Here is a 20,861-nt window from a genome sequence, read left to right on the forward strand (position 1 = left end):
CAAACACAAATTTCAAGTGAATGGATTCAACCTTAATAATATTGAAAATCCACATTTATTGGTCTTGTGTTTCTGACAATTCCTAGTCAGGAAACCATCCGTTGTCCCAGCATTCTCTAGCTACAGCACACACACTTTACAACTGAACACTGAGACACTGGGAACCAATGAAGTACAAGAAGCTTGACAACATTGAAGTGTCTCATCAGACCACTAAACGTTTTTGCCACATGGCTACAGAACCTCCTTAGTATTTTTTTGCATACTTCAAACGGGATTCAAGGTGGGCTTTCTAGAGTACCACACTACCAAAGAGGCCAGATTTGTGGAGTGCTTGGGATATTGTTGTCACATGCACACTTTGACCAGTCTTGGCCATAAAAGCCTGTAGCTCTTGTAAAGTTGCCATTGGCCTCTTGGTAGCCTCTCTGATCAGTTTCCTTCTTGCTCGGTCATCCAGTTTGGAGGGATAGCCTGAACTAGGCAGTGTCTTGGTGGTGCCATACACCTTTTACTTCTTAATAATCGTCTTGACCATGCTCCAAGGGATATTCAAGGCCTTTTATATTTTTTTATACACATCCCCTGATCTGTGCCTTTCAACAACTTTGTCCTGGAGTTCTTTTGAAAGAGCTTTGCTACTCATGGTTGAGCCTTTGCTTTGAAATGCACTACCCAGCAAAGGGAACATACAGGAACTGATGAATTTATCCTGAAATCATGTGAATCAATGCAATTTAACATAGGTGTAGGCCACTTAACTTGGTGTGTGATTTTGAGTGTGATTGGTTACACCTGAGCTAATTTAGGATTGCTATTACAAGAGGGGGTGGACACTTATCCAACTAAGCTATTTCAGTTTTTAATTTTTATTAATTTTCTGCAATTTCTAGAATATTTTTTCACTTGGCAGTTGTGGGGTAGGATGCGTAGATAAATGAAAAAATAAGGCAACAGAAGGTGAAAATTTCCCTATAGCCAACAAAAGGTGAAAATTTTGAAAGCAACAGAAGGTGAAAATTTTCCCTATAGGCAGTAGTAGACAAAATATAGGCATATATATATATATTATATATATATATATATATATATATATATATATATATATATATATCTATGTATATATATATACAGAGGTTCAGATTCAAACCATTCATGTACATGTTGATTTAAAAACCTTCGCCAATTCATACAACCCTAGTTTGACTCTAAAGTAAAATCATATCACCTATGATTTTGTTTTTGTAATTTGTCTAAATATAGAAAAAATCACCTAAGAACGCAATGGGGATGTGTCTGCAATCCATACAGTGCCGAAAAAAGTTTGTGAACCCCTTAGATGACACCCCCTTGAGCAGCAATAACTTCAACTAAGCATTTCCTGTAACTGTTGGTCAGTCTCTCATATCAGTTTTGAGGAATTTTGGCCCATTCCTCCTTATAGAACTGCTTCAACTCGGTGACATTTGTGGGCTTCCTTGCATGGACAGCTCACATCAGGTCCTGCCACAACATTTCGATGGGGTTAAAGTCCTGACTTTGACTAGGCCAGTCTAAAATGCGGAATTTCTTGTTCTGCAGCCATTCTTTTGTAGATGTGCTTGTATGTTTAGGATCATTGTCTTGCTGCATACCCCCTTTCGGTTCAGTTTCAGCTCACGGACAGATGACATTCTCCTCTAGAATCAATGATGACAAGCCATCCAGGTCCTGAGGCAGCAAAGCAGCCCCAGACCATCATACTCCTACCACCATGCTTGATGGTTGAGATGAGGTATAAGTATTCACCCCCTTGAGTCAAAATTTGGTAGAGGCACCTTTTGCAGCAATTACAGCGACGAGTCTGTTTTGATAAGTCTCTACCAGCTTTGCACATCTGTACACCTCAATTTTTTTTTCTTCTTTGCAAAATTGCTCAAGCTCCGTCAAGTTGGATGGGGACCTTTGGTGAACAGCAATTTTCAACTCTTTCCACATATTATCAATTGGATTGAGGTCTGGGCTTTGACTGGGCCGCTCCAGGACATTGACCTTTTTGTTTTATGTCACTCCAGTGTGACATTGGCTGTATGTTTGGGGTCATTGTCCTGCTAGAAGATGAATCCTCCCAAGTACCAGGTCTCTTGCAGACTTCAGCAGGTTTTCCTCCAGGATTTCTCTACTTTTTTGCATCCATTTTGCCCTCTATCTTCACGAACTTTCCATACCCTGATGCAGAGAAGCATCCCCATAGCATGATGCTGCCACCAGCATGCTTCATGGTAGGATGGTGTTCTCAGGATGATGTGCGGTGTAAGGCTTGCGCCAAACATAGCACTTAGCATTGATGCCAAAAAGCTCTATTTTGGTCTCATCAAACCATAGAATCTTATTCCACTTGGTCTCAAAGTATCCCACATGCCTTCTGGCAAACTCTAGCCGAGATTTGATGTGAGTTTTTTTTCAACAATGGCTTTCTTTTTGCCACTCTCCCATAAAGGCCAGTTTTGTGAAGCACCAGGGCTATTGTTACCATATGCACAGTGTCTCCCAGCTCAGCCGTGGAAGACTGTAACTCCTTTAGAGTTGGCACAGGCCTCTTGGTGGCCTCCCTGACTAGTTCCCATCTTGCCCAGATACTCAGCTTTTGAGGACGGCCTGTTCTAGACAGATTCACCGTTGTGCCATATTCTCTTAATTTCTTAATAATGGACTTTACTGTGCTCTGGGGGATATTCAGATCAGTCCAATAAGGCTTTCAAACGTTATAAATCTTTGAAACGGTTTCAAAGAAATAAACATCCCAAACAGGGGTCTCAAACTCAATTTACCTGGGGGCCAAGTAACATCATGGGAGATGGAATTCAGAAAAAAAAAAATCTTTCAAAAACAAAGTCCTGACTTAAATGAAATTCAACAGTATTTACAATCTACAAAATCAAACTTTTTACAATGGTGGTTTTCCCAAAGGTTTTTAGCATTTGCCAGACACTTGGCAACGCTTCAGCTCTGTAAGTCTGTTGAAGTTTGTCCTCAGTGATTCAGCAGTGGAGACCTTCAGGATGGCAGCAAGGTATGCATCTGATAGCCTTGAACGGAACTTGGACTTGATCAGATTCAAACCATATACATTGCAATCTCCAGCACAGGCATCAGTTCAGCTGTAAGAGTGGGCTCTGTCAGCTGGTCTGATAAAAAACACTTAACACATCACAACAAGTATCTGGAGCTTGTCATAAGCAATCATTAACAAGTGTTAAGAGTGGAACCTGCAGCTTATAACTGTAATGTTTTCTACCCAGTAGGATTCCACAAAATTGATTTGACATATGACTCTTAAACAAATGGTCACCCTCCCCCACCTACAAATAAAATGTATATGGTCATTTTTACAAGTAACCAGGATGCAAATTACTGTAAAATATATTTACTGAATGCTTCATTGCAAAAAGTCTTAGGTAGCTAGCCCCAGGAATAAAAGAGAACTTGCATTTTTTCCTCTCTTAAATATTAACTGAATTCTCCAAAAGCAATTTAACTATAATATGGCAGCCAAAGCCCAGGGGCCTGTAGAAGCCACAGACAGTCTCTTCCGAAGATTCCTGTTGGATTGCGCCACTGTTTTGAGCAAGCTGCTTATTTTCCTTGCCTCATTGCATGCTGCCTTATAGCTCTGGTTTTGATTTCCAAAGAATTGGTTCCAAGTGTGTATATATCTATATATATATATATATATATATATATATATATATATATATATATATATATATATATATATATTACATGATATGTTACCTGTATTGCAAAATGACAATGTGTCAAAGCATAACAGTTTTACTGTCTTACATCAGTTTTACATCAATAGCTCATTGGGCACATATATAATGTTATTTACATTAAAATAGTGAGCAGATGGGATTGCTGATTGCTTGAGTAGTATTGTTCCTTCGGATAACAAAATACTGACCTCAAGTCAAAATGCAAAGTGCTCAGTGTTTGGCATTTGAGTTGAGTTAAAATTGCCAAAATTTGTTGATTAAGAATCTGTATAATAGCCATTCAAAAAAACATGATTTGAATTAACACAAGTCTGGGTGCTAGGCGGTCTGTCTGTGAGAGAGGTTGCCAGGAGAATGAGATGTTCTGCTTCAATAATCAGCAGACTAGTCCACAGAAACCAGGAAACCAGCTCTGTGCGGGACAGACCACGTCTTGGAAGGCAGAAAGTCACCACACCAGCCCAGGACCGTCACATCCGACAGATCCATCTGTGTAATTGTTTTCAAACTGCAGTGTCTACTGCATGAGAAATTCCAAGAGGAAATAACCAGCGCATCAGCAGAATGACTGTAGGCCGTATCACCATTATCAAGGACTAAAATTAAGATATCTCATAGCAGATTCTGATTATACTGTTTTGTCTCACTGGGTCTCACAGGTTCCCACTACAAAGATCAGGTAATTATTCACAAAAGTAGCTAAATTAACTGAAACATGTCTAATTGACTGTATTTGCTGCATTTAACTGTTAATAGAACTAATGTTTTACAAACACATCCATTATTTTAGAAAAGATTAAGCTGTGTCCTTAGCAACACATTCAGGTTTATATAATGAAGTCATTTAGCAGATGCTTTTATCCAAAGCGACTTACATATGCGAATAACGGCAGTTCCTCCACCAGGAATCAAACCCACAACCTTATGGTTAGGGAACCGTAACCATAAGTCCGGAACCTAACCACTACTCCACACTGCCACCCACTTCAAATTTCAAAAGATTGGTCTAGTCTTATACCCACTTAATCTTGAGTGATACACATTTTTATTATATTACCTTGCAAACCTAGAGCAGGTACCTACCAAAAAAATAGATCATTTCTATTGGATTCTATGGGATCCGTGTTGGTGCGTGTGTGATACGGTTTATTAAATATCTGGGTATATTTTGAAACAAAATCTCTTCCCCTATCAGACCCATGTGAGATACCTAAGCAGAACTCTGCAGTATATTTACTGTAAAAATACTTTACTTTATACACAAGTAATAACGATATGCTGTAAATATCCCACATTTCTAAAATAATAAATGTACTTCTTTAAACATATTGTTTTTAGCTCTGCTGTATTTAGTCCTACAATAGTAATAATTATTTCAATAATACAGTAATAATAATAAGAATAAATAGAAAGTATAAAAAACAGTGACCACAATTATTTTAGAATTCAGTGTCCTTCTATCCTGCCTCTGTTGGAAGGATGAGTGCAAAAACATCAGATGGATGTTCATAGCCAATCAGAGACGGCTGGTTAGAAGTGTTCGCTTGCTTACTTCAATTACAGCCTAAAATTTTAAATATAATAGCTTGTTTACAAATGCTTTCTAGAAAGAACAGCAGCAGGTTACAGCCTTCAATAAACCAATAATAAAAGTAAAATAAACACATACTGACAAAACAACACACAGTACACCTTAAAATTATATAGTACATACGCAAGGCGGGGCTTATTGAGATACTGAAACAGCAGTGCCTGTAGTTGTTACTTTCATGGGGCTTCCACGGGGGTGAATTTACACGTGAAATGGCGATGTGCATGCACGTTTGGGAGAAATACTCCAGTAAATCAGGTTTGCGGCCGAAAAAAAACGGCCAAAGAGAGGGATAGGGTAACTCTCATTTACTCGTGTAAATGACAAAAATAGAAAAATCCACACCCAGTTTCGCATGGAAACCTGCATTTCACGTGTAAATGTTAATGAGTGTGTTTATTCTTAACTATAAATACTGCAAGGGAGCAGGTCAGTTGTTACTGTGGATTCCAAGACAGCAGAAGGTAGTGGCTGAAGGGCAATTTTATGGTTAGGAGTGATGTAGTTCAAATTAATGATAATGCGGGCAGTTTTTTTTATTATTGTTTTTTGCTCTGTCTGGACTGTCATGTTGTATATCTGTTACAGTTCTGTATAAAACCACTTACAGTGGCTCTCAAAAGTATTCAGTCCCCTTGGACTTTTCCACATTTTATTATGTTGCAACATGGAATCAAAATGGATTTAATTAGGATTTAATTTAGGTTTTTGCCACTGACAAACACAAAAAAAGTGCATAATGTCAAAATGAAAAATAAAATCTACAAATTGTTCTAAATTAATTACAAATATAAAACAGAAAATAATTGATTGCGTAAGTATTCACCTTCTTTGCTATGACACACCTAAATAAGCTCTGGTGCAACCAATTGTCTTTAGAAGTCACGTAATTAGTTGAATGGAGTCCACCTGTGTGCAATGAAGGTGTTTCACATGATTTCAGGTTAAACATACCTGTCTCTGGGAGGTCTCACAGTTTGTTAGTAAATTAGTCCGTTTGTTAGTACAAAGTTAGCAAATCTGGAATAAGCGTCTTCAAAAGCACCAATCAGGGGTAGGATATAAGAACATTTCCAAAGCATTGAATATCCCTCAGAGCACAGTAAAGTCAATTATTAAGAAATGGAGAGAATATAACTGTGAATTTGTCTAGAACAGATCGTCCTCAAAAACTGAGTATCTGGACGAGAAGGGCACAAGTCAGGGAGGCCACCAAGAGGCCTATGGCAACTCTAAAGGAGTAACAGTCTTCCATGGCTGAGCTGGGAGACACTGTGCATACAGCAACAATTGCGAGGTGCTTCACAAAACTGACCTTTATGGGAGAGTGGCAAAAAGAAAGCCATTGTTGAAAAAAACTCATATCAAATCTCGGATAGAGTTTGCCAGAAGGCATGTGCGAGACTCTGAGACCAAGTGGAATAAGATTTTATGGTCTGATGAGACCAAAATAGAGCTTCTTGGCTTCAACGCTAAGTGCTATGTTTGCACAAGCCTAACACTGCACATTGTCCTGAGAACACCATCCCTACCGTGAAGCATGGTGGTGGCAGCATCATGCTATGGGGATGCTTCTCTGCGTCATGGCATGAAAAGCTTGTGAAGCTAGAGGACAAAATGGATGCAGCAAAGTACAGAGAAATCCTGGAGGAAAACCTACTGAAGTCTGCAAGACACCTGGGACTTGGGAGAAGATTCATCTTCCAGCAGGACAATGACCCCAAACATACAGCCAAAGCCACACTGGAGTGGCTGAAAAACAAAAAGGTCAATGTCCTGGTGTGGCCCAGTCAAAGTCCGGACCTCAATCCAATTGATAATATGTGGAAAGAGTTGAAAATTGCTGTTCACCAAAGGTCCCCATCCAACTTGACGGAGCTTGAGCAATTTTGCAAAGAAGAATGGACAAAAATTCCAGTGTCCACATGTGCAAAGCCGGTAGAGACTTATCTAAATAGACTCATGGCTGTAATTGCTGCCAAAGGTGCCTCTACCAAATATTGACTCAAGGGTGGTGAATATCAATTATTTTTTTGTTTTGTATTTGTAATTAATTTAGAAAAATTTGTAGATTTTATTTTTCACTTTGACATTATGGACTTTTTTTTGCATTGATTAGCGGCAAAAACTCCTAATTAAATCCATTTTGATTCCATGTTGTAACACAATAAAATGTGGAAAAGTCCAAGTGGGGGTGTATACTTTTGAGAGCCACTGTATATTTTATGTGATTTTATGTGATAGCTATGTATTTATATATATATAATATATATATAATATATATATATATATATATATATATATATCTATATATATATATATATAAGAACATAAGAACATAAGAAAGTTTACAAACGAGAGGAGGCCATTCGGCCCATCTTGCTCGTTTGGTTGTTAGTAGCTTATTGATCCCAAAATCTCATCAAGCAGCTTCTTGAAGGATCCCAGGGTGTCAGCTTCAACAACATTACTGGGGAGTTGATTCCAGACCCTCACAATTCTCTGTGTAAAAAAGTGTCTCCTATTTTCTGTTCTGAATGCCCCTTTTTCTAAACTCCATTTGTGACCCCTGGTCCTTGTTTCTTTTTTCAGGCTGAAAAAGTCCCTTGGGTCGACACTGTCAATACCTTTTAGAATTTTGAATGCTTGAATTAGGTCGCCACGTAGTCTTCTTTGTTCAAGACTGAACAGATTCAATTCTTTTAGCCTGTCTGCATATGACATGCCTTTTAAGCCCGGAATAATTCTGGTCGCTCTTCTTTGCACTCTTTCTAGAGCAGCAATATCTTTTTTATAGCGAGGTGACCAGAACTGAACACAATATTCAAGATGAGGTCTTACAAGTGCATTGTACAGTTTTAACATTACTTCCCTTGATTTAAATTCAACACTTTTCACAATGTATCCGAGCATCTTGTTAGCCTTTTTTATAGCTTCCCCACATTGCCTAGATGAAGACATTTCTGAGTCAACAAAAACTCCTAGGTCTTTTTCATAGATTCCTTCTCCAATTTCAATATCTCCCATATGATATTTATAATGTACATTTTTATTTCCTGCGTGCAGTACCTTACACTTTTCTCTATTAAATGTCATTTGCCATGTGTCTGCCCAGTTCTGAATCTTGTCTAGATCATTTTGAATGACCTTTGCTGCTGCAACAGTGTTTGCCACTCCTCCTACTTTTGTGTCGTCTGCAAATTTAACAAGTTTGCTTACTATACCAGAATCTAAATCATTAATGTAGATTAGGAATAGCAGAGGACCTAATACTGATCCCTGTGGTACACCGCTGGTTACCACACTCCATTCTGAGGTTTTTCCTCTAATCAGTACTTTCTGTTTTCTACATGTTAACCACTCCCTAATCCATGTACATGTGTTTCCTTGAATCCCAACTGCGTTCAGTTTGAGAATTAATCTTTTGTGCGGGACTTTGTCAAAAGCTTTCTGGAAATCTAAATAAACCATGTCATATGCTTTGCAATTATCCATTATCGATGTTGCATCCTCAAAAAAATCAAGCAAGTTAGTTAGGCACGATCTCCCTTTCCTAAAACCATGTTGACTGTCTCCCAGGACCCTGTTACCATATAGGTAATTTTCCATTTTGGCTCTTATTATAGTTTCCATAAGTTTGCATATAATAGAAGTCAGGCTTACTGGTCTGTAGTTACCTGGTTCAGTTTTGTTTCCCTTTTTGTGGATCGGTATTACGTTTGCAATTTTCCAGTCTGTTGGTACCACCCCTGTGTCAAGAGACTGCTGCATGATCTTGGTTAGCGGTTTGTAAATTACTTCTTTCATTTCTTTGAGTACTACTGGGAGGATCTCATCCGGCCCAGGGGATTTGTTTATTTTAAGAGCTCCTAGTCCCTTTAACACTTCTGCCTCAGTTATGCTAAAGTTATTTAAAACTGGATAGGAACTGGATGACATGTGGGGCATGTTGTCAGTATCTTCCTTTGTAAAAACTTGTGAAAAGTAATCATTTAACATATTTGCTATTTTTTTTTCTTCCTCTATGATTTTGCCATTTGTATCTCTTAAACATTTAATCTCCTCTTTGAATGTTCTCTTGCTGTTGTAATATTGGAAAAACATTTTGGAATTGGTTTTAGCTCCCTTAGCAATGTTCATTTCTATTTCTCTCTTGGCCTTTCTAACTTCCTTTTTGACTTGCATTTGCAGTTCTGTGTACTCTTTCTGTGTACTTTCTTTTTGGTCCTTTTTTAATGCTCTGTAAAGTGCCTTTTTTCGCTGAATATTTTTTTTAATTGATCTATTAAACCATTTTGGCAATTTAGTTTTACATTTAGATTTGTCTACTTTAGGGATATAATTGTTTTGCGCCTCTAGTACTACATTTTTGAAGAACAACCATCCTTCTTCTGTGGGTGTTTTCTCTATTTTACTCCAATCTACTTCTGTTAGTCTCTGTTTCATACCTTCATAGTTTGCTTTTCTAAAATTGTAAACCTTAGCTTTAGTCTTTACTTTTGAGGATTTAAAAAACACTTCAAATGAGACCATGTTGTGGTCTGAGTTTGCCAGTGGTTCTCTGACCTCTGTTTTAGTTATTCTATCTTCGTTATTTGAAAAGACTAAATCAAGGCATGCCTCCCCTCTAGTGGGTGCCTTCACAAATTGTGTTAGGAAGCAGTCATTTGTCATTTCCACCATTTCTATTTCATCCTTCGCGCTACCCACCGGGTTTTTCCATTTTATTTGGGGGAAGTTGAAATCCCCCATTAGTATGGCTTCTCCTTTGCTACACACATTTCTAATGTCATTGTATAACAGATTATTTTGCTCACCGTCTGAATCTGGCGGTCTATAGCATGCTCCTATTATTATGCCTTTTGAATTTTTGTCTGTTATTCTGACCCATATTGATTCGGTTTTATTTTCTTTGTCCAGGTTTAACACCTGGGCTTCAAGACTGTTTCTTATGTATAGCGCTACCCCTCCTCCTCGTCTGTCCTGCCTGTCTTTCCTATACAGTGTATACCCACAAATATTATATTCGTCCCCATCACTCTCAGACAACCACGTTTCTGTAACACCTATCACATCATAGTTACCTGTTAGTGCAGTAGCTTCAAGTTCTAGAATTTTGTTTCTGATACTTCTAGCATTTAGATAAATACATTTAATGGTTGTCTTACCTGAGTTGTTGTTCTTGTTTTGATGTGGTCTCCCTTCTGTTTTTTTGTTGATTTCTCCCCCCTTCCTTTCTAGTTTAAATGCTTCCGAACCTGCTCGAGGATCTTTTCTCCAAGTAGACTAGTTCCCACACACACACTGAGTGTACAAAACATTACTAATATTTTATGTGAGTTTATGTGTGTGTGTGTGTATATATATATATATATATATATATATATATATATATATATATATACACACACACACACAGAACTGAGTGTACAAAACTTACTAATATTGAGTTGCACCCCCTTTTGCCCTCAGAACAGCCTCAATTCATCGAAGCATGTACTCTACAAGGTGTCGAAAGCATTCCACAGGGATGCTGGCCCAAGTTGACTCCAATGCTTCTCACAGTTGTGTCAAGTTGGCTGGTAGTGGAACTCTGGTCTGAATAACTTGTTCCATCTCATCCCACAGATGCTCAATTGGATTGAGATCTGGTGACTGGGCAGGCCACTGCAGTAAGCTAAATTCACTGTCATGTTCGTGGAACCATTCCTCAACAATACTAGTCTTGTGCCATGGGGCATTATCCTACTGAAAAAAATCCATTAGCAGATGGATACTCTGCTGCCATGAAGGGATGCATCTGATTGGCAATGATGTTCAGATATCCTGTGGCATTCAAATGTTGCTCCACTTTTATCAAGGGGCCCAATGTGTGCCATGAAAACACATCCCACACCATCACTCCACAACCACCAGCCTGCAGTGTTGACATGAGGCATGATGGATGCATCTACTCATGTGGTTTTCTCCATACCCTAGTCCTCCCATCAGCATGAAACAGCTGGAACCGGGATTCATCAGACCAGGAAATGTTTTTCCAAACCTTCAGTGTCCAGTGTTTTCTTCCTTAGCCCACTGCAACCGCATTTTTTTGTGTTTTGCTGAAATAAGTGGAACTCTGTTAGGTCGTCGGTTGCCATACCCCATACGTGTCAAGGTACGACGAGTTGTGCATTCTTTTATGGGTCTTTCGGCACCAATGTTGTACTGGACTGTCAGTTGACTAACTGTAGCCCGTCTGTTGCTCTGCACAATTTGTGTCAGCCTCCTTTGGCCTCTTTCATCAATGAGCCATTTTCAACCACCTTTGGGTGGTGGACCATCCTTAATGCACACGGGAAACTGTTGAGCGTGAAAAACTCAGCAGCATTGCAGTTCTTGAAACACTCAAACTGACATGCCTGGAACCTACTACCATACCCCGTTCAACGGCACGTAAATCTTTTGTCTTGCCCATTTACCCTCTGAATGGCACACATACACGATCCATGTCTCAGTTGTGTCAAGGCTTAAAAATCCTTCTTTAACCTGTCTCCCCTTCACCTACACTGATTGAAGTGGATTTAACAAGTTACATCAATAAGGGATCGTAGCTTTCACCTGGATTCACCTCATCAGTCTAATTCATGGAAAGAGCAGGTGTTCTTAATGTTTTGAACACTCAGTGTATATATACATCTCTGGAAAAAATTAAGAGACCACTGCAAAATTATCAGTTTCTCTGGTTTTATTATTTAAAAGGTAAGTGTTTGGGTAGAATTAACATTTTTGTTTTATTCTATAAACTACTGACAATATTTCTCCAAAATTCCAAATTAAAATATTGTCATTTAGAGCATTTATTTGCAGAAAATGACAACTGGTCAAAATAACAAAAAAGATGCAGTGTTGTCAGACCTCGAATAATGCAAAGAAAATAAGTTCATATTCATTTTTAAACAACACAATACTAATGTTTTAACTTAGGAAGAGTTCAGAAATCAATATTTGGTGGAATAACCCTGATATTCCATCACAGCTTTCATGCGTCTTGGCATGCTCTCCACCAGTCTTTCACATTGATGTTGGGTGACTTTATGCCACTCCTGCCACAAAAATTCAAGCAGCTTGGCTTTGTTTAATGGCTTGTGACCATCCATCTTCCTCTTGATCACATTCCAGAGGTTTTCAATGGGGTTCAGGTCTGGAGATTGGGCTAGCCATGACAGGGTCTTGATCTGGTGGTCCTCCATTCACACCTTGATTGACCTGGCTGTGTGGCATGGAGCATTGTCCTGCTGGAAAAACCAATCCTCAGAGTTGTGGAACATTGTCAGAGCAGAAGGAAGCAAGTTTTCTTCCAGGACAACTTTGTACTGAATGAATATGAACTTATTTTCTTTGCATTATTCGAGGTCTGACAACACTGCATCTTTTTTGTTATTTTGACCAGTTGTCATTGTCTGCAAATAAATGCTCTAAATGACAATATTTTTATTTGGAATTTGGGAGAAATGTTGTCAGTAGTTTATAGAATAAAACAAAAATGTTCATTTTACCTATAAATAGTAAAACCAGAGAAACTGATAATTTTGCAGTGGTCTCTTAATTTTTCCCAGAGCTGTATATATATATATTGTCACCTTTTTGCTCGCCACACAGGCTCTCACGGGTTCTTCTCCCTTCTGAATCACGACCCAACACACAGGATTGTACTGAAACAGCGCTCACACGCACTTTTAATAAACACAAAATGAAATAAACACAAAACAAACACCTAGCTCCTATTTGGAGCACTCACTAAACATAAACAGGAACCTAACTATCATGCAGGACGGCTAAACCGTTTACCTGCCACAAACATTCAAAAAGCACACCCTCACACAATACCTCGATACGACTGCTTACTCACACAGTCGGGCTATTCTCTCAGCAGCAGCCTGGAACAGACTGGCTGCCTCTCAAATACCCTGCACCTGGCTCTAATTTACAATTACCACCAGGTGCAGGGGATTACTAAACAATAAAACAACTACCCAATTAAACCCCATAACACCCAAATGTGCATTCTCACAAGGTTTTTAGCAGGGAAGGATTTTAATCCCCTCCCTGCTATCTCACAATAAATATATATATATATATATTATATATATATATATATATATATATATATATTATATATAACATTGCTATCACATAAAATCACAGAAAATTTTAACAAAAATACAGATTGAGAGGAACGCGCCAAGTTATCAGCAAAGAGCAAGAACTGCCTCTCTATACAGCAAGGATAGCTTACATGTTTTCAGTTTATTTTTGAGGCAGCAAAAATAAATCAGCCAACAAATTTAACAAGTTTGCTTACTATACCAGAATCTAAGTCATTAATGTAGATTAGGAATAGCAGAGGACCTAATAATAATCCCTGTGGTACTCCACTGGTTACCACAATCCATTCTGAGGTTTCTCCTCTAATCAGTACTTTCTGTTTTCTACATGTTAACCACTTCCTAATCTGTGTACATCCTTGAATACCTACTGCGTTCAGTTTGAGAATTAATCTTTTATGCAGGACATTGTGAATAGCTTTCTGGGAATCTAAATAAACCATGTCATATGCTTTGCAATTATGCATTACACTGTGTAACACAATTTTTGTTCCTGGGTAGTAAGTGTTATTTCCTAATTGCTTATGCCTCAAAAGTATAGAAAATGGTTATTATTCCCCACAAACTTTGCTTTTGTGACCAGGACAGTGATATTTCAAAATATCACTATTTCCAATGGGAAAACGGGCAAATGTATGTCTTTTTGTTCACATAAAGTAAAAAAACAACAACATATGAATCCAAATTAACATGTATTTATACTAAAGTAATACAAAAATGACTACAAAAGATTTAGAAGTGAGTAGTTTTTCGAGATTTACGATTATACTGATTACGATTATACTGATTACGATTATACGATTACGATAGACATTGAATATATTTCAATTTATGCCGACTTAAAATGTTAAAGCAACTATTTCTACAGTGATCAACTGGGGCTAAGTTAGACATTTGATTACAAGTACTTTTGGGATTTTAGACATCTTATGCAGCAGACTCCCACACAAAGGCAAACACTAGAATAGTTATCTCGTATTAGAGTATCCGAAAATGGTATCTCTGTTCCAGCTGGTCGGTGGCTGGATCTTCAGCTTGTCACAGTTTATGTATCAGAACCTTGGATTTCGTGTCGGGAGCCCTGTTGAGTGTTGCGCTCATACTTTTGTAATCTTTTCTTTACCCCTGTGATTGGCTAGTTTGGTTATTTTGGGCAGTGCTTGAGTCCACGTCGAGTATTTCCCATTGGTTGTTCTCGTTCCGATGTGGCCCCTTGTTCTCAATTGGTCCGCTATTCCTCCCCCTGTCAGCTGGATTTATGAGATGGACTGTTTTCTGTCCTAGAACTGTCTGGCTTGCAGCGCCAAACGAGTTATTCAGCAATTTGTACATTTGTCCAGCTTAGTTTACGACTCTTTTTAAAAGCATTCTTTGTCAGAGGGGGAGTTTGTGACAAGAAACCAAGTAGACACAGAAAATGGCTTAAAATCCCCTATATATTTCAGTTACGTTCATACACAGAATAATTTAATCAGGGGTTTCTAAAGCTAGACAGGATTTAGTATGGAAAATCAGACATATGTATAATAAGTTGTTTTATAAAGGAATTTGTATTTTGGAGTTTTATTAGGATTCCTGCACATATCGGAATATGGGGAACTGAAAGAGCAGATTTAATAGCAAAAAATGCAACACAACAGGATACAATAAATATGAACATTTCATTGCGTAGGACAGAAATACACAGCTTTGTCAAGAGGAAGGTTTTAATAACAGGATACGAACAGTGGAATAGTGATGAAAAAGGGAGACATTGTTTTTGCATTTGTCCAGTGGTTGATAAGACGGTACACAGTAGGTATAAAAATAGAAGAAATGAAATAATTTTGAGAATAATTAGAATAGGACATTGCACCATTAATAAATGATTTAATATCATAGGTGGAGATTGTGACCACTGCAGACAACAGAATCCATGCGTAACAGGGGAGACCTGTGCTGACTCTCTGGGCACATTCATAGTGCTGCGGGAGGCAGCAGCCCTACAATATCTGCATGTCAGTCACGGCATTGACACAGAGAGGTGGGAAAGAGGGTGTGTGGGTTTTCCCCCTATCGAAGTGGCTGAGGGTCAGGCTTTGGGAGGTTGCTGCAATGATAAAATGACCCTCTGGGGTTCCCTCGGGTCTGCCCCCTCAGAGACGAAATGAGCCAGCCAGCTGGCAGAAGCTCTGCTGCAGGACTGAGCACGGCCGGATGAAAGAAAGAAAACAAAACAAATCATTAATTAAAAAAAGAAAGGAAAAACACAAAACAAATCATTAATTAAAAAAAGAAAGGAAAAACAAACAACCAAAAGAAAAGAAAAAGATTGTAGAGAATCCCTGGGCAGACCCTGAGTGTGTATAGGTGGAGGGAACACAGCAGTGTAGGACGGAGACCCAGGCCGTGCGGTTAGCGACGGTCAGGGTAATGTTGCCGAGTGCAGCACCTTTAATTTGTGGTTTTGTTATGTGTTTTATTTTCCTGTTTTCTTTTGTCTTTTGTTCTCATTATTATTTTGAGCACTTGTATGTACACTGGACTCTGTACCTGAATTGGTAAGCCCATGGTCCTGTTTACTGTTGGCAGTATTCAGGCCACGGACAGCAACGCCCTCTGCGGGTTCAAATAAATTGTTGCAAACAGAAAATAAAACCGGACACATGTGCGATGTTTCCAAATACACCTTTCTGTCTCCTATGTGCCAAGTGAATACCCACAACCCTTCCACACCATAGAACATTATTTTTGTAATTGTACAAAATATAGTCCACAAAGAAGAAAGATGATGGGGAAACTGAGGCAGGAAGGCTTGTATATTTAGACTTTTTAAAACATATTACCACAAAGCAAATAAAACAAAACACAATAATTAAGTTCATAAAGGATACAGGGAGATACAACTCAATTTAGAAATAAAAAATATATATATATTTGTGTTCTGTTTTATGACCATAGTTGGGAGCAATGAGTAACATCAGTGATTCGAGCAACCACCCTTTCATTAAAGAAGAAGTCCTATGTTCTCAATTTGTTCTGTGCTTTGTCGAAAGCTGAAGGCTTCATGACTGCTTGTATATCCAGTGTGAGCAACTAAAAAGAGCCTGGGTTCAGGTAGATGTAGAACCCTTATGACTGCGTGACCAACCAGGGTGAGCTACATGTTATCACTATGTATATACTGGGATAACTTCTATGTTTCTGTAGCGATTAATTTAAGAGAATTTTAATTCCACCACAGTTTATTTAGTTTATGTTAGGAAGAAGGTTCCTGGTGCGGCACCTCCCTGTGTAGCAGCAGTAGCACACAGCCTGAGCTTGGCCACCTTTTATTTCTTAGCTGTTTTTGTTTTTTTACTTTTGATGTACATGTTTGTATATGTCTGTAACAGGGTGAAGGAAGATGGAGGGTGGAAAAACTGGCCTCCCGACAGACGGAAGCGCTAGGCTGACTGATAGACTTGACCTCAAAAAGATGGTGCATACAGTAGGTACAGAGCCCGGCTGTGACAGCCATCTTGGGGAGGTTGGCTACACAGGTGTACTGAGTTGTGTACTAGTTAAGACCGAGGATCGAATAGTGATTGGCTGCAGTGGGTTAATGGGGCGGGGGTGCATATAAGGGAACTGCATAGCTAAGAAAGTTGGTTCAGTCATAGGAGTTTGGTGAGTGAGTGAGTGAGTGAGTGAGTGAGGTATATAGGAGAAAGGTGAACAAACCAGGGAAGTCTGACTCTTGACAATTGCCTTCCCAGGAAGACTAAGAACTGCCACAGACCTGAATATCAAGGCTACTATTGGTGGCCACCAACCACTGCAAGTACCACAAAGTAACAGTACACCCCTTCTACAGCATCCCAGTGATTTTTTGGAACAAAAAGCTTGTGTATTCAATAGAGAGGACACTGGTGCGCCATGGCTACCATTTTTTACCAGGGTTTCATCTTAATTTTGTATTCCTTTAGATAATAAGATGTTTACTAGTTTTTTAAAAATGTATTAAATAATTTAAAAAAATGTTTTTTAATTTTATGTGCACAGATACAAATTCTTATCTGAGGCTTGTTTGAATGGACTGACTGCTTTGCTGCATACCCATCTATCTGCGGTGCCTTCAGTCCTGCCTACCTCAGCTAACCGGATTGGCCAGCGTTCTGTCTGCAGTCCTGCCTGCCCCTGATCGTGGTGGTATAACCTGTTCAGTCATGCTGTTTTCGTGTCTGTAATTTTGTAGTGGTGTCAGATTCACTGGACCTGCTGCTATCGGCTCGATCGTGGCTATCATGGCTTCTGCCTGTCTGGGATTGTGGCGGCTTCACCGGCCCATGTTTTATCTGCTATCCTGCCTCTGCCTGCATCGCCGGACCTGTTACTAACTGCCTGTCTGTGATTGTTGCGGTTTTTGCCTGTGGTCCTGCTTGCTTCACCTGCTTGCTGTTGTTTGTCTGTGGCTGAAGTAACTCCTACTTGCCTGTGTTACCTCCCTTATTTTCCCCCTGCCTGACTACTTGCTCAACCGGGACATCTGCCTGCCACACTTGGTCGCTACTGTTTCCCTGTTGGTGCATGCTATGCTGTGTTCTGCCTGCCCTGTGATTGGACATTCCGACTGAGTAAGCTGCAAAGATCTTTTCTGCCTGTCCGTGACTACTGACTCTGAAGTGACTAAAGTTTCTTGAAAATTATTTTTTTAGTATTCTATTTTACAATTGCTTCATTTAAATTGTACCATTTCATTCCCTTTGAATTATGTAATGTCTGTAGTGGGCTTGGAATACTGCATAGACTGAAATATCTGCACAGGGGCTCCAGTCACAGAGTTAATCAAAATGGTCATACCAAGTTAAGTACTATCTGGTCTCGCTAGAGAGATCATCTTTTAGCCTCTGCCCTGGTGCCAATTTTGGTAGTCTACGCAGTTTTCCAAAAGCTACAATGGATTCAATACACATTAGGCAATCAATATTATCTAGGTCTGCCAAAGTAGATCTCTTCAGTACTCATTCCTTAGCAAATAAGGCTCTGCCATTGAATTAATTTATTACTGATTATAATTTCGATTTGTTATGTATTACTAAAACATGGCATCTACAATGGTTCTCTTGGATCTTAATGCTTTATTTGATACTGTTGATCATGTCATTCTAGTCATTTGGAGATCTATGTGGGGATTACAGGCACTGCTCTTTGCAGTCTGTTTCAGTGGGGGGTTATTAATCTGCCTCTAGTTTCATAGCCACACGTGTTCCACAGGGTTCTATAGTGGGGCTTCTCTTATTCAGCATCAGCCAGATAATCCGTCTTCACGGCGTGAGTTTCCATTCATATGAGGACGATTCTCATTTACAGACTAAACCTGACACAAAAGTGTCTGTTTCTGTACTTTCACACGGCTTGGCTGAAATTAAATTATGGATGCAACAGAACATTTTGCAGTTCAATTGTGAAAGGACAAAGGTAATGCTCCTTGGCTCTTTACATCAATTGTGTAAACTCAATAGCTTTAACATCGCTATTGATGGGATCGAAATTAGGTCTATCTCTGAAATTAAGAATCTTGGTGTCCTTTTTTGAGTCTCGCATGTGGAATGTCAACAAGGTGTCATATTTTTTCATCTCCAAACATTATTGCATTGGCTGCCTGTTAGGAGGATTAATCTTCAGGATTAATCTTTAGGAGGAAAAATCTTCTTGTTGACCTATAAAGTTTTGAATGGTCTGCTTCAAGTTACTTTTCAGACCTTATAATTAGCTATTTTCATGTGCTTAACTTGCGATCTGCAGCCTCTGGACTGTTAAGTGTCCCTATAACCAGGCTCCGCTTTATGGGTGATAGGACATTTTGCAGTTACACACCTAGGCTCTGGAATGCTCTTCCTCTTGAAATTAAGCACTCAGGAAGTGTTATTATTTTTAAGTACAACTGAAACCTTTTTTTTTTAAACTGACATTTTTATCTTCTTAAATTGTATCTTATTTTATTTAAATTACATTTAAAAAAAAATACTGACTCTTGTGTGTGTCTGTTGTAATTTTACTTATAAAGCACTGTGAGATGTACTACATCAAATTTTATTATTATTATTATTATTATTATTATTATTACTCTTTCCTTCAGCATTCAGACCACAATAAACAAATCCAGAGGAGATGTTTTATGCTGTATGGTTACTGAAATCTCAGTGGTTGATGGTCAGAGTGGAAGAAACTGTTGCCCTTCATTTATAGCCTGAACCATGCTTTCACCCTCCACTGGCTAACAAAATTGTTACGGTACCCTCTCCAGGCTGAAATGGGTTAAAGCAAGTCTAAAATGAAATAAATAAATATGCAATACCAGAACAGACTACACAGGCCTGCAAGTTGGGAGACAGTAAAGTTTTTTTTTAGAAAAAAATGAATAGAAGCAGAATGTTTACACTTTCATAGAAAGGGAAGGGTTAGGGTTAGAAAGAGAATGGTTAGGGTTAGAGAGGGAAGGGTTAGGGTTAGGTTCAGAAAGGGAATGGTTAGGGTTAGAGAGGGAAGGGTTAGGGTTAGGTTCAGAAAGGCAATGGTTAGGATTAGAAAATGAAGGGTTAGGGTTGGGTTTAGAAAGGGAAAGGTTAGGGTTATGGTTAGAAAGGGAAGGGCTAGGGTTCAAAAGGGAAGGTTTAGGGTTAGAAAGGGAAGGGTTAGGGTTAGAAAGGGAAAGGTTAAGGTTAGAAAGGGAAGGGTTAGGGTTAGTAAGGGAAGGGTTAAGGTTAGGGTTAGAAAGGGAAGGGTTTTGGTTAGAAAGGGAAGGGTTAGGGTTAGGTTTAGAAAGGGAATCGTTAGGGTTAGAAAGGGAAGGGCTAGGGTTGGGTTTAGAAAGGGAAAGTTTGGGGTTAGGGTTAGAAAGGGAAGAGTTAGGATTAGAAAGTGAAGGGTTAGGGTTAGAAAGGGAAGTGTTAGGATTAGGGTTAGAAAGGGAAGGGTTAGGGTTAGAAAGGGAATAATTAGGGTTATAAAGGGAAGGGTTAGGGGTAGAAAGGGAAGGGTTATGGTTAGAAAGGGAATGGTTTTGTTTAGGGATAGAAAGATAATTGTTAGGGTTTGAAAGGGAAGGGTTAGGGTTAGGGTTAGAAAGGGAAGTGCTAGGGTTAGGGTTAGAAAGGGAAGGGTTAGGGTTAGGGTTAGAAAGAGAAGGGTTAGGGTTGGGTTTAGAAAGGGAAAGGTTAGGGTTAGAAACAGAAGGGTTAGGTTTAGAAAGGTTAGGGTTAGAAAGGGAAAGATTAAGGTTAGTAAGGGAAGGGTTAGGTTTATGGTTAGAAAGGGAATGGTTAGGATTAGAAAGGGAAGGGTTAGGGTTAGAAAGGGAATGGTTTGGGATAGAAAGGGAAGTATTAGGGTTAAGGTTAGAAA

The sequence above is a fragment of the Polyodon spathula genome, chromosome 5, assembly GCF_017654505.1.
Source record: "Polyodon spathula isolate WHYD16114869_AA chromosome 5, ASM1765450v1, whole genome shotgun sequence".
Taxonomy (NCBI): domain Eukaryota; kingdom Metazoa; phylum Chordata; class Actinopteri; order Acipenseriformes; family Polyodontidae; genus Polyodon; species Polyodon spathula.